This window comes from Gossypium hirsutum, chromosome A06, assembly GCF_007990345.1.
Source record: "Gossypium hirsutum isolate 1008001.06 chromosome A06, Gossypium_hirsutum_v2.1, whole genome shotgun sequence".
Lineage (NCBI taxonomy): Eukaryota > Viridiplantae > Streptophyta > Magnoliopsida > Malvales > Malvaceae > Gossypium > Gossypium hirsutum.
In genome coordinates, this window is record NC_053429.1 from 102,666,336 (window position 1) to 102,678,559 (window position 12,224).

Here is a 12,224-nt window from a genome sequence, read left to right on the forward strand (position 1 = left end):
AAATCGTCAAAAATTCTAATAAAAAACATATTAATCCAAAACATATCTTTTATAATTCATCAACTAACATCACAAAGCTCAAATATTCATCAATGGCATAACTCAAAATATTCATCAAAATTAGAAATTCAAGCATGGGCTTTGTACATTACACTGCAATGATCTCAAAAATGAAAAACTTATAAAAAACCGAGCTAATTACATACCTTAATCAAGCTATCAAATGGCCAAATACCCTAAGCTTTATTTCTTTTCTTTCTTTCTCAAGTTTCGGTCAAAAAAAGATGAATATGCATGGTTATTTTAATTTATGTTTTCTTATATTACATATTATTTCATAGTTTACCATATTAACCTTTACAATTTAATATAACAACTTAATAATGCATGCCATTACCGTCCATTCATATATTCAATGGCCTAATTGAAACATAAATACTTCAACTTATAAAGACACATTCAATTCGGCCCTTACACATTAAACCATCAAATTTTCATTTTACGCGATTAAGCCCTTTTTATTAAATGAGCACGCAAACGACAGAATTAAAACACGAAAATTTCACACATATAAATTCACACATAATAAACATAGAAAATAATTTTAAAATATTTTTTTGACTCGGATTCGTTGTCCCGAAACTATCATTCCGAATAGGGTCTAAATCGAGTTGTTACAGGCTTAATTGCTTATTAAGTCCCTCTTATTTTCTTTTAATCTATATTTAGACTTTCACACCTTTTTCAATTTAGTCCTTTTTCCTAATTTCTCTTAATTAAGCTAAATTCACTTAATCAAAACCTAATTAAACTCAGCCCTAGACTCATAATTGCTTCTAATAATTATTTATGAATTCGGTTTACTAAGACGGAGGCCCGATAATGTACTTTTTCTGATGCTCGTGAATTTTGGGTCATTACATAGATAAGGAAATTCATTCTATTTAATAGACATAGTATTCAATTTTATCCAAAATTCATCCTTTTGCAAATTTACATTTTTGCTGCTAATATTATAACTTATTTACAATTTAGTTCTTAAGCTCGTAAATGGAAATTTATGTAATTTCATCCCTAACCCAAGCTAGTCGAATTTATTATGAACACATATCAACCCATAAATATCATTATTTCATAATTTCAACATGTACTTTTACTATTTTTACAAATAAATCCCTAATTGACATTTTCATAAAAAATCACATTACAAAACTTGTTTATTTATCAATAATGACTCATAATTTTTCATCAAACTTTATAAATCATACAAACATGTTTGCGGTAAAACCCTAATCCTTTAAAAATTTTACAAATTAGTCCCTAGGCTAGCTAGATTAAGCTACAACGCTCTCGAAAACATAAAAATCATTAAAAACGGAATTAAAAATCATACCATGCAAGTGAAGAAGCCTAGTCAAATATTCAACCTCCAAAAATGGTGTTTTTCTACCCTATTTTCGATGGTGTTCTTCAACAAGGAAGATGATAATATCTTTTGTATTATATTTACTTTTAATTTATTTATTAAATTGTCAACTTAACCTTTAACATTAACTTTTAAATTACTTAATAATGTGTCCATATTTGTCCGCTCGTAAGAATAATGGTCTAATTACAATTTAAATCCCTTAAAAATTAATTTCATAGTTAATAGATACTTTTAACTTCTAGCACTCCACTTTTGTTCCTTTTTCAATTTAGTCCTTTTTTTACGAAATTAAGCATGTGACTATTAAAATTTCTTAACGAAATTTTTATACGACACCACTAACATACCGTAAACATTAAAATAATAATAAAATAAATATTTACTCATCAGATTGGTGGTTCTGAAACCACTGTTTTGATTTCACTAAGAACGGCTATTATAACTCTCCTCCTAAAGGAATTTTTGTCCCCAAAATCTTACCAGAAAAGAGGTTTGGATATTGAAATTTCATAGCTTCTTCCAGTTCCTAGGTATCTTTTTCCATACTGTGTCATTGCCAAAGGACTTTCACTAAATCTACGTTTTTATTTCTCAATTCTTTAACCTTTCGAGCTAGAATTTTGATCAGTTTCTCATTGTATGTCATATAAGGTCGAATCTCAATATTAACAGGTGAAAACACATGTGTGGGGTCTAATCGATACCATTGTGACATAGATACGTGAAATACGTTGTGAATGTTTTCTATCTCTGACAGCAAAGCTAATTTGTAAGCTACTGGCCCGATTCCTTTAGTGATCTCATACAGCCTAATAAATCGCGAACTTAGCTTTCCTTTACGACCGAATCAAAGAACTTTCCTCCAGGGAAAGACTTTCAAGAACACTTTGTTGCCGACTTGAAATTCAATGTCTTTTCGTTTTAAATCCGCATAAGATTTCTGTTGATCTGAAGCTGTCTCCAAACTATCTCGAATTACTTTAAACTTTTCTTTGTTCTCTCACATCAAATCAACCCCGTAAAGCTTTTTCTCACTAAGATCAGTCCAATATAATGACGTTTGACGTTTTCGGCCATACAAAGCTTCACATGGTGCCATCTTTACACTCGATTTATAATTGTTGTTGTATGTGTATTCAACTAATGGTAGAAATCTTTCCACTTACCTTCGAACTTTAAAATGCAACATTGAAGCATGCCTTCAAGTATTTGAATCACTTGCTCTGACTGACCATCGATCTAAGGATGAAACGCAGTTCTAAAATGCAAATAGGTAGCTAGAGCCTCATTTAACTTGCTCGAGAATCGAGATGTAAACCGTGGATCTCTATCAGAAATAATAGAAACTGGCACCCGTGCAATCTGACAATCACAGCTACATATAACTCTGCTAGTCTCTCAAGTGAATAATCTGTACGCATAGGAATAAAATGCACAAATTTCGTCAAACGATCAAAAATGACCCTAATAGCATCTTTCTTTCTCGAAGATAATGGCAGTCCCAAAACAAAATCCATAGTAACACATTCCCACTTCCACTTTGGAATCATCATTGGTTGCAACAATCCAGAAGGTACCTGATGCTCGACTTTTACCTACTAACAAACTAAACATCTCGATACAAACTCAGAAATCTCTTGTTTCATACATGTCTTCTTTCAAATCAGACACCACCCTGCGGCTCAGTGCGTCAGCTACCACATTAGCTTTACCAGGGTGGTATTCAATTAAATAATCGTAATCCTTAAGCAACTCTATCCACCTTCATTTCCTAAGGTTCAACTCCTTTTGTGTAAGGAGGTACTTGAGGCTTTTATGGTCCGTGTAAATAATCGTCTTTTCACCGTACTTGTAATGCTTCCAAATCTTCAGTGCGAATACCACTGTAACTAACTCTAAATCATGAGTGGGGAAATTCACCTCGTGAGGCTTAAGCTGACGAGACACATAAGCAACGACCTTACCGCCTTGTATCAACATACAACCCAATCCAATGTGTGACGTATCACTGTAGATCGTAAATTTCATCCCAGACTCTGCTGTATCAAAACAGGGGCCTTAGTCGAAACATCCTTCAGTTTCTCAAAACTCTCTTGTTGTTCATCAGTCCAATTGAATGGTACCCCTTTACTCAGTAACTTGGTCAGAGGTGCTGTAATCAGTGAAAATCCTTCAACAAAATGTCCGTAAAACCCAGCTAGACCCAGAAAGCTTTGAATCTTAGATACCGTCTTTGGCGGTTTCCAATCCACTACAGCTTCAATTTTTTGAGGATCCACACTAATTCCCTTTGCTGACACTACATGACCCAGAAATGTCCTTCTCGCAGCCAAAACTCACACTTGCTGAACATTTCGTAAAGCTACTTTTCCCTCAGAATTTGTAAGACAATTCGAAGATGTGCATCATGATCCTCTTTGGTTTTTGAATACACCAGGATGTCGTCTATAAACACAACTACGAACCGATCCAAATAAGGCTAGAATACTCGGTTCATCAAATCCATAAAAGTCTCTTATGCATTCGTTAACCCAAACGGCATCACCAGAAACTCGTAATGACCATAACGAGTTCTAAACGCAGTCTGATACACGTCAGCCTGCTTAACCTTTAGCTGATGATACCCAGAACGAAGATCTATCTTGGAGAAAATCGTGGCTCCTCACAGTTGGCCAAACAGATCATCAATCCTCGGTAAAGGATACTTATTTTTGATGGTCAGCTTGTTCAATTGATGATAATCGATGCACATGCACATGGATTTGTCCTTCTTTTTCACAAACAACACCGGTGCTCCCGATGGGGGCACACTCGGTCGAATGAATCCTCGGTCCAGTAGCTCTTGAATTTGAGCCTTTAACTCCACTAGCTCCTTCGGTGCCATCCTATAAGGGGCGATGGACATTGGAGCTATTCCAAGTATGAGCTGAATGCCAAATTCGACCTCACAATATGAAGGCAACCCAGGAAGCTCTTCAGGAAAAACATCCAAAAATTCCTTAACAGTTCTAACATCTTCAACAGAAGGACCTTTAGAATCGAAAATGTTGGCATAAGCTAAAAATGCCTCGCAACCCTTACGAACCAGTTTCTCGAGCCTCAACGCTGAAATTACGTTAGACAGATAATCCCTTCGCTCCCCTATCACGACCATCTCCTCACCCTCAGTAGTCCTTAACACCATACGCTTAGCAACACAGTCCAATCTCTTATGGTGTTTCACTAGCTAATCCATACCCAATATAAGGTCAAATTCACCAAATAGTAATCCTATCATATCCGCTAGAAAGACTACTCCTTGAACCTCTAGGGGCACATCTCTAAATAACCTATTCACCCTAGCCGACTGCCCCAGTGGACTTAACAGAGTCATCTCCCTAATAGCACTTTCAAGCTGAATATCCAACATAAACTTGTTCCCACCTCTGGCTTGACCATGGCCTTTTGGTGGCTGCTAACCACCTCTCACAAGCTAAACATGACTTTGTCTTGTCGCTTGCATTTGAGTAGGCCTCTGAGTATAGTTCCTAACCTGATGATCCATAGACCCACATCTAAAGCACGCCCCAGTTCATTTCCAACACTCACCCTGGTGAGCTCTCCCACAATCAGCGCAAGGCTGAGGTCTAGCTGTAACAATAGGGACCCCAGCTTGGACTAGCCCATCAAATCTAGCTTCTTCTTAAGCCACCAAAAGAACTTGAGGTCCAAAATCCCTCTTGTTTTTGCCCCTATCATTTTCATGGTCCTTGCACTCTGAACGCTTTACACCGTCGTCAATTTTTGCCTTCTCAACAAGGGCAGAAAAGTCTCGCTCCCTCTATAGAGCTATCAATACACGTAACTCATCCCAGAGCCCATCCTCAAATCGCACACAGTGCTCATACTCGATTACGACTATTCTGCGTGCATACCGACTCAACTGCAGAAACTCTGCTTCGTACTCCGCCATAGTCTTATTCCCTTGGGTCAAGTTCAAAAATTCCTTCCTTCGAGCATCCACATAACTTGTGCCCACATATTTTCTTTGAAAGGTCGCTTTGAAGAAGTCCCATGTCAAACGGTCAGCCTGCGTACCTTCTGTTATAGTAAGCCACCAATTGTAGGCCTCATCTTGCAGTAAAGACGCTGCCCCTTTTAACTTTTGTTCCACTATACAATCAAGGTCATCCATTATTCATTCAGTAGCCTCTAACCAATATTCTGCAACAGTCGGGGCTACACCAGAAACACCCTTGAAGATTTTCGCCCCATTAGCTTAGAGTCGCTCAAAAATTGACCCCCCGACCCACTGATCCCATACTCACTCCACCAACCCTTTCATGAACCCGTAACATTGCATGGGATAGAGCATCATCCCCAACTGCTCGATCATGAGACCCTGTCTCAGTTACTGGTGATGTAACACCCCCTACCCGTATCCATTATCGAAATAGGTATGAGGCATTACCGGAGTTTACTGAACATTTTCAGATAATTCTGAGTCATTTATTATTCATATTTTGAAGATAATCATAACGTCTCTCTATTGGGGCCCTCGAAGCCCCAAACATACATTAAAAACCAACCGGAATTAAATCGGGATCATAAAAAATTTCGCAAAATCTTAAATTTTATTTTCATATAAGTACTTACCATTTCAATGCTTCTTATAATTAAACATGTTATCATTCAATCAATAGCTTGACACTTGTCTAAGCATCAAACAACATCATTGTTATTATACTTGCATATATTTCATATAAATTCAATATTGATATACTTATTTTCTCGACATGTCACACTTGAGTTTAATAATTGTCTTTACTTACATAATTTCCTTGTATCAACATATCAAAGATAATCATATATATACATGTCATGAAACATATCACTCTCTTACCGTTTCTTCATAAGTATATATCAATCATTTCATTATATCAATATTTCATGCTCTATCATTTCCATAAATTTTATGTATATTTATTTCGGTAAAGTTTATATCAAACTTAACATAAATTATATTCCATGTACTTATTCTTATTTTGTTTATCTATCTTTATAATTATTTCATACAACTATTTTGTACATATATTTCCATATGACCAGTTCTTGTAAACATTTCACACAACCATTTCATATAACCATTCGTCATCTGATACATATTACCTGAATATCAATAGTTCAATAGATGTCATCGCGTCTCCCATCCACGGTCTTATTTATCTTTGACATGATGCCATAGTGTCTTTTAACTATGGTCTTACTCATTTTCTATCATGTTGCCATGGTATATTTCAACCATGGTCTTATTCATTTCATGTCACACTGCCATGGTATCTTTCAACCATGGTCTTATTCATTTCCCCTCATGTTGCCATGGTATCTTTCAACCATGGTCTTATTCATTTCATATCACGTTGCCATGGCATCTTTCAACCATGGTCTTACACATTTCATATCAGGTTGCCATGGTATCTTTCAACCATGGTCTTACACATTTCATATTAGGTTGCCATGGTATCTTTCAACCATGGTCTTACACATTTCATATCAGGTTGCCATGGTATCTTTCAACCATGGTCTTATACATTTCATATTAGGTTGCCATGGTATCTTTCAACCATGGTCTTCCTCGTTTCATATCAGAGAGCACACTCCCGCGAACCTCATCCTTACAGTGGGATTACTAGTCCAGGCTAAATCCCCTGTAATATAAACTCATAGAGTATTGTCGGGATTACCAGTCCAGGCTAAATCCCCTGCAACGACAATTACTCTAATGAGCTTGGATCTAAATTACCAGTCCAGGCTAAATTCAGACCCTAATTCAGATTACCCGTCCAGGCTAAATCCATTTACACGTATTCTTCAGGAGGGCTATATCAGGATAGGATCACCCGTCCGGGCTAGATCCTTTTTATCGTCAATTCATTTTCAAAGATCCATCGAATTTTCCTTTCATTCAACCGGGATTTCTTCCCCATTTTATCAAATATGTTAATGTTCCATCAATTTTCATACAATGAACATTCAAATCATATTCATATCAAAAAAAACATTTCAAGCATTTAAGAATATAATTCAAGTTATACGAACTTACCTAGCGAAATTGCAAAAAATATCAAGATTCAGGGACATTTTGGTAATATACCATTTTCCCAATTTTCACCCGATCTTAAATTGATAATTTCATTCAATTTATTAATTTAGATAATAAAACAATCCATTCCATTCAATTTGTTCATTTTGACATTTTTACAAAATTACCCCCTGAAGTTTTTCTTTTATTCAATTTAGTCCTTAAGCCTAAAACATGCAAATTAGCCATGCTAGCTGAATATTCATATATATTTTCCTCCTCCTCCTCTCCATTCCACATCCTTAATGTATATAACACACTTGTAAGTAACATTATCTATAATCTTTATTATTTACTTTTATGAATATTCAAGTTGTCCATCTATGTCATAGTCACTAAATTATTTATATCTAGAGCTATAGAACTCCAAATTAAGATACGATAATTTTCAATGAAACTAGACTCATGTATCTTCTTACCATAAAATTTTCAAAATTTTTAGTTCAGCCAATAAGTACAATTTATTCTTTAAAGTTACCCTTGTTCTGCTGTCTGAAAGTTCTGACCCTTCTTCACTAAAAATTAATTATCTCCTCATACAGAATTCGAATGGTATTCCTATTTATTTCTCCTAAAACTATACTCATTCAAGATTCTAAACATATAAATTTAAGCCCATAATTATTGTTATCCAATTTTTGATGATTTTCCAAATTCAGAATAGGGGAACCCGAAATCATTCTGACCTTGTCTCATAAAATTTATTATATCTCATGATTTACAATTCCATTGCTTACATAATTTCTTTTATAAGAAACTAGACTCAATAAGATTTATTTTAATATTTTATTCATCCTGTAATTCGATTTCTAAAATTTTTGTTGATTTTTCAAAGTTAGACTACTACTGCTGTCTAGAACTATTTTAGTGCAAGATATTAATTACCATGTTTATAACACCCTTATTTTCTTTTTCTACACTATTTCTCATCACTTTCTCTTATTTTCTCTTCACTAACATGACAAGAACATAAGACCATATATAAGAAAACTCTAAATCAACATCAATTCCATGCTTTTTCAACAATATTAAACTTAAAAATATATTGAAATCTTGATGTTCTTACCTTTTCTTATTGACTTCAATCTTTAACTTGATTTCTCTCTCTCCTCCAACTTCTATTTCTTGAATCCAACTTGATATTCTTGCTTCCCATTCATTTCCTTGCTATCTTTCTCTCTTGATGGCTATGGAAATTCTTTCAATTTTTAGGTGAAAATAATGAATTTTCGGTGGAAGGATTAAACTGTAAAGAAAGAAAACTTCTTTTCTTCTTCTTCTCTTACGTGGGTTTGCATGAGAAACGAAACGTGATGATAATTCTTCATCTTTCCTTCCTTTTATACTAAATAAATAATAATATAATAATAATAAATATCTCATAAAAATATTAATAAAATAATATTTATCTAATTAATTAATTTAAAATATTATCAACATAATCATTACATTCTAGAATTCTCTCTCTTACTAATTGACCATTTTGACCTTCATGATCTTTTAGAATTCCATCCTTGAGTCATCACTTAATTTGGTAAAATTGTGATTTAGTCCCTCATAATTTTTTACCTATTCAGTTTGGTCCTAATTCATCAATTTTTCTTGGTTTCTAGATCATTCCACCCTTAAAATATTTGCACCATTAGTCCTTAAACTTTTTTATATTTACATTTCAACCCCTTAAATTTTGATTATTTACTCTTGTGCAACAAGACTTTTCTCATCTTTGCAATTTAGTCCTTTCTTAAATTAATATATCATAATATACTTCCCAATATTGACATAACTCAAAATTTTCCTTTTTGTCACTTTATTTCCTTATTTTACTATATTACAAATAATATTTTATTGTAAACATTTTCGGGGTATTACAGGTGAAGTTGGTGCCTCCCTAGTAGGCATGTGACCCGATGCTGAAGACCCAGCTCTAGCACTTACTCGGCCTCTACCACGGCCTTGGGTACCCCTTCCGCGAGTACCTCTAGTGCTCATATCGATATTTGCTTAATCTGAATTTAGAAGTTTTATGTTATCAGTTTATAATTCCAGTAATTATTAACAAATATTTTCTGATAAACAGTATTTAAAGTTTTTGTTTTCGCAGATCGAGTTCTCACTACAGTTTTCAGTCTTCTACAGTCTCAGTTTACTCTAACTAAAGAGTTTCAGTATAGTACTACTATTTATGGTAGTTTCTCAGTATAACATTTTAGTTCATAGCAGTAAATAATGGCAGAGAACTTACAGATTTGGCACCGGAGACTCGGTGTGCCACACTTCTAGTATCGTCGTTTCAAAATCAATTCCTTTGAAATCATCTTTTCCAAAACCAAATTTTAGAAAAACTTTTCAAAACCCTAATTTTGAGAAAAGATTTCAGAAACCCATTACACAGTCGAGTTTTGCAACCTGCTCTGATACCGATAAATGTAACACCCTAAACCTGCCTAGATGTTATGGCGAAATCTGTCGTGTCACATTAAAGTGTTTTTCGTAAATTGACCTCTTAAGTAAAAATATATTCCTGAGTTTAAATCATTTTATTGTCATTTAGAATGCAAAATGGTTCTTGTCAAAACGTTTACCATTTTATTAGACTCTGGTACATTATTCAATTTAAATCGCGGAAGCATTTTAAAAACTTTGCTGTTGAAAGTTCGTGTTCTTTAGAAAACCATGGTGATTTGAAAACTTGTGTTTCCTAGACTAGCAGTCTATCATAGAAATTCAAAAAGCCTAATTAAAACTTAAAACCATCAATGGCCTTATTACATAAACAAAACCCTAAATTGAAACTTAAATAAATAAAGTTAAAAGTATAACATCAACAATCGTGTGGTCACCTCCGAGTCTCTCGTAGCACCAAACTGTCTAAAGTTGGGGATTACCTGCACAATTGAAAAGAAAAGGGTGAGTTTACGAAAACTCAGTGTGTAATCCCCTATCGGTCAAACAGTAAACAGTGCATGCAGTAACAATCTAGGCCTGGGCCCTATTCAGTGTCAGTACAGTCTGGGCCTTAGCCCTTTATAGTAACAGTGTAGGCCTAAGCCCAATTCAGTATCAGTACAGTGTAGTCATGTAACCCACCCCACCCCAATCCAACCAACACACCATCTGTACCAACCAACACACCATGTGGGGATTAAATCGACCAACCCAGCCAATACACCAACATCACAGTGAAGCTGCTAATAGTAACGCAACAGAGCTGCTAATAATAGTAAATTTGGCAAAGGCACCAGAATAGTAATTTCGTGGCAAAGCCACTAATATAGTACTTCCTCCAAATCAAAAACCTAACCCCATCAGTCATATAAATGCCAAGTACACATAAATTAACCTACCACTAGGGGTATAGTGGTCATCTCATCGATTAGGGGTAAAATAGTAATTTTACCCCTCAGGGGTAAAATAGTAATTTTACCCCTCAGGGGTATTTTAATCATTTACCCTATTTTGGGGTCTCGATACAAATAACAACCCCTTCAAAACATCTACACTCGTCTCGAACGACTCAAAAAGACCAAATGGCCAAAACAGTGTAAATGGGCCCTAGGCCTATTACTTGACTCAAATGGGCCCACACACTCATGTCGTCCATTTAGCCCAAATCCAATAGTGACTATGCGACCACCATAGCCTACTTCATTATCTGTCACTTACCGCAAATTTCATCCGTGTAGGGCTCACGAGGCCATTGGGCCCACATGGCCAATCTCGACCAAATGAGGCCTATAACGGCCCAAGTTTACGAGAACGCTCATGGCGGCCTCTACTGTTTATCGCCTATGGTTTGTGGGCTCGGTTTACCCTATGAGCGCTCACATGCTCGTGAGGCTTTAAATACCAAGGTCTCGGCTTTTTGTCTTTTCGGCTTTCATCGATTCACAATAACATAATGGTGTGGGTATAGACCTTTTTCCAATGACTTGATAGTAGAAAAAGTTTAGGTGTACGATTACACACCTTTTACGTGACCCCTCAAAAATCTTCAAACACGAAAACTACAATCAAACTCGCCTACAGTTAGTCTTTCAACTATTACTATTCAAGAGTTTTACATCCCCAAAATCGATCCTTTAACCAATGGGTAACCAACCCTTTAGCAATACTTACCACAAATGTTGAGAATCCGCTCCCTAGGAAAGATACACAATCGATTCACAAAGTTGAACTAGCGCTATCAATCCCCTAGCAATGTTGATCGAAAAGAAATGGTTAAGAGAGCCATAGATACCACAAAAGAGAAGAAGAGTGAATAGAAACCACAACCACTAAAGTAGCACTTATCCCAAATCCGACAGAGAACCACAATAGTAGAATCGGTTTACAGAAGGTTAGCGCCGGAGTACTTGTACACCCAACACGGTTAAACTTACACTGCAGAGAGGGGAGAAAGAAAAGAATGAAACACTCACTATAGTCGAAACCACAAGAGACAAGGGGCTAGATGCTACGATCGGTTAGGGTAAAGTCGTTTGAAAGAACGGGGAGAAGAAAGTAAAGAAGATTCGACTACAGTAAAAGGAACAACATTTGAGAGAGAAGAGTATGGATATTCGGCTTCAGAGAAGAAGAGAGAAGAAGAATAATGTCAATTTGGCAGAGAGAGAATGTGAAAAAGAAAAAGGTTTAAAGGAGTTTAACACACACCCTTGTATTCGGTACAAA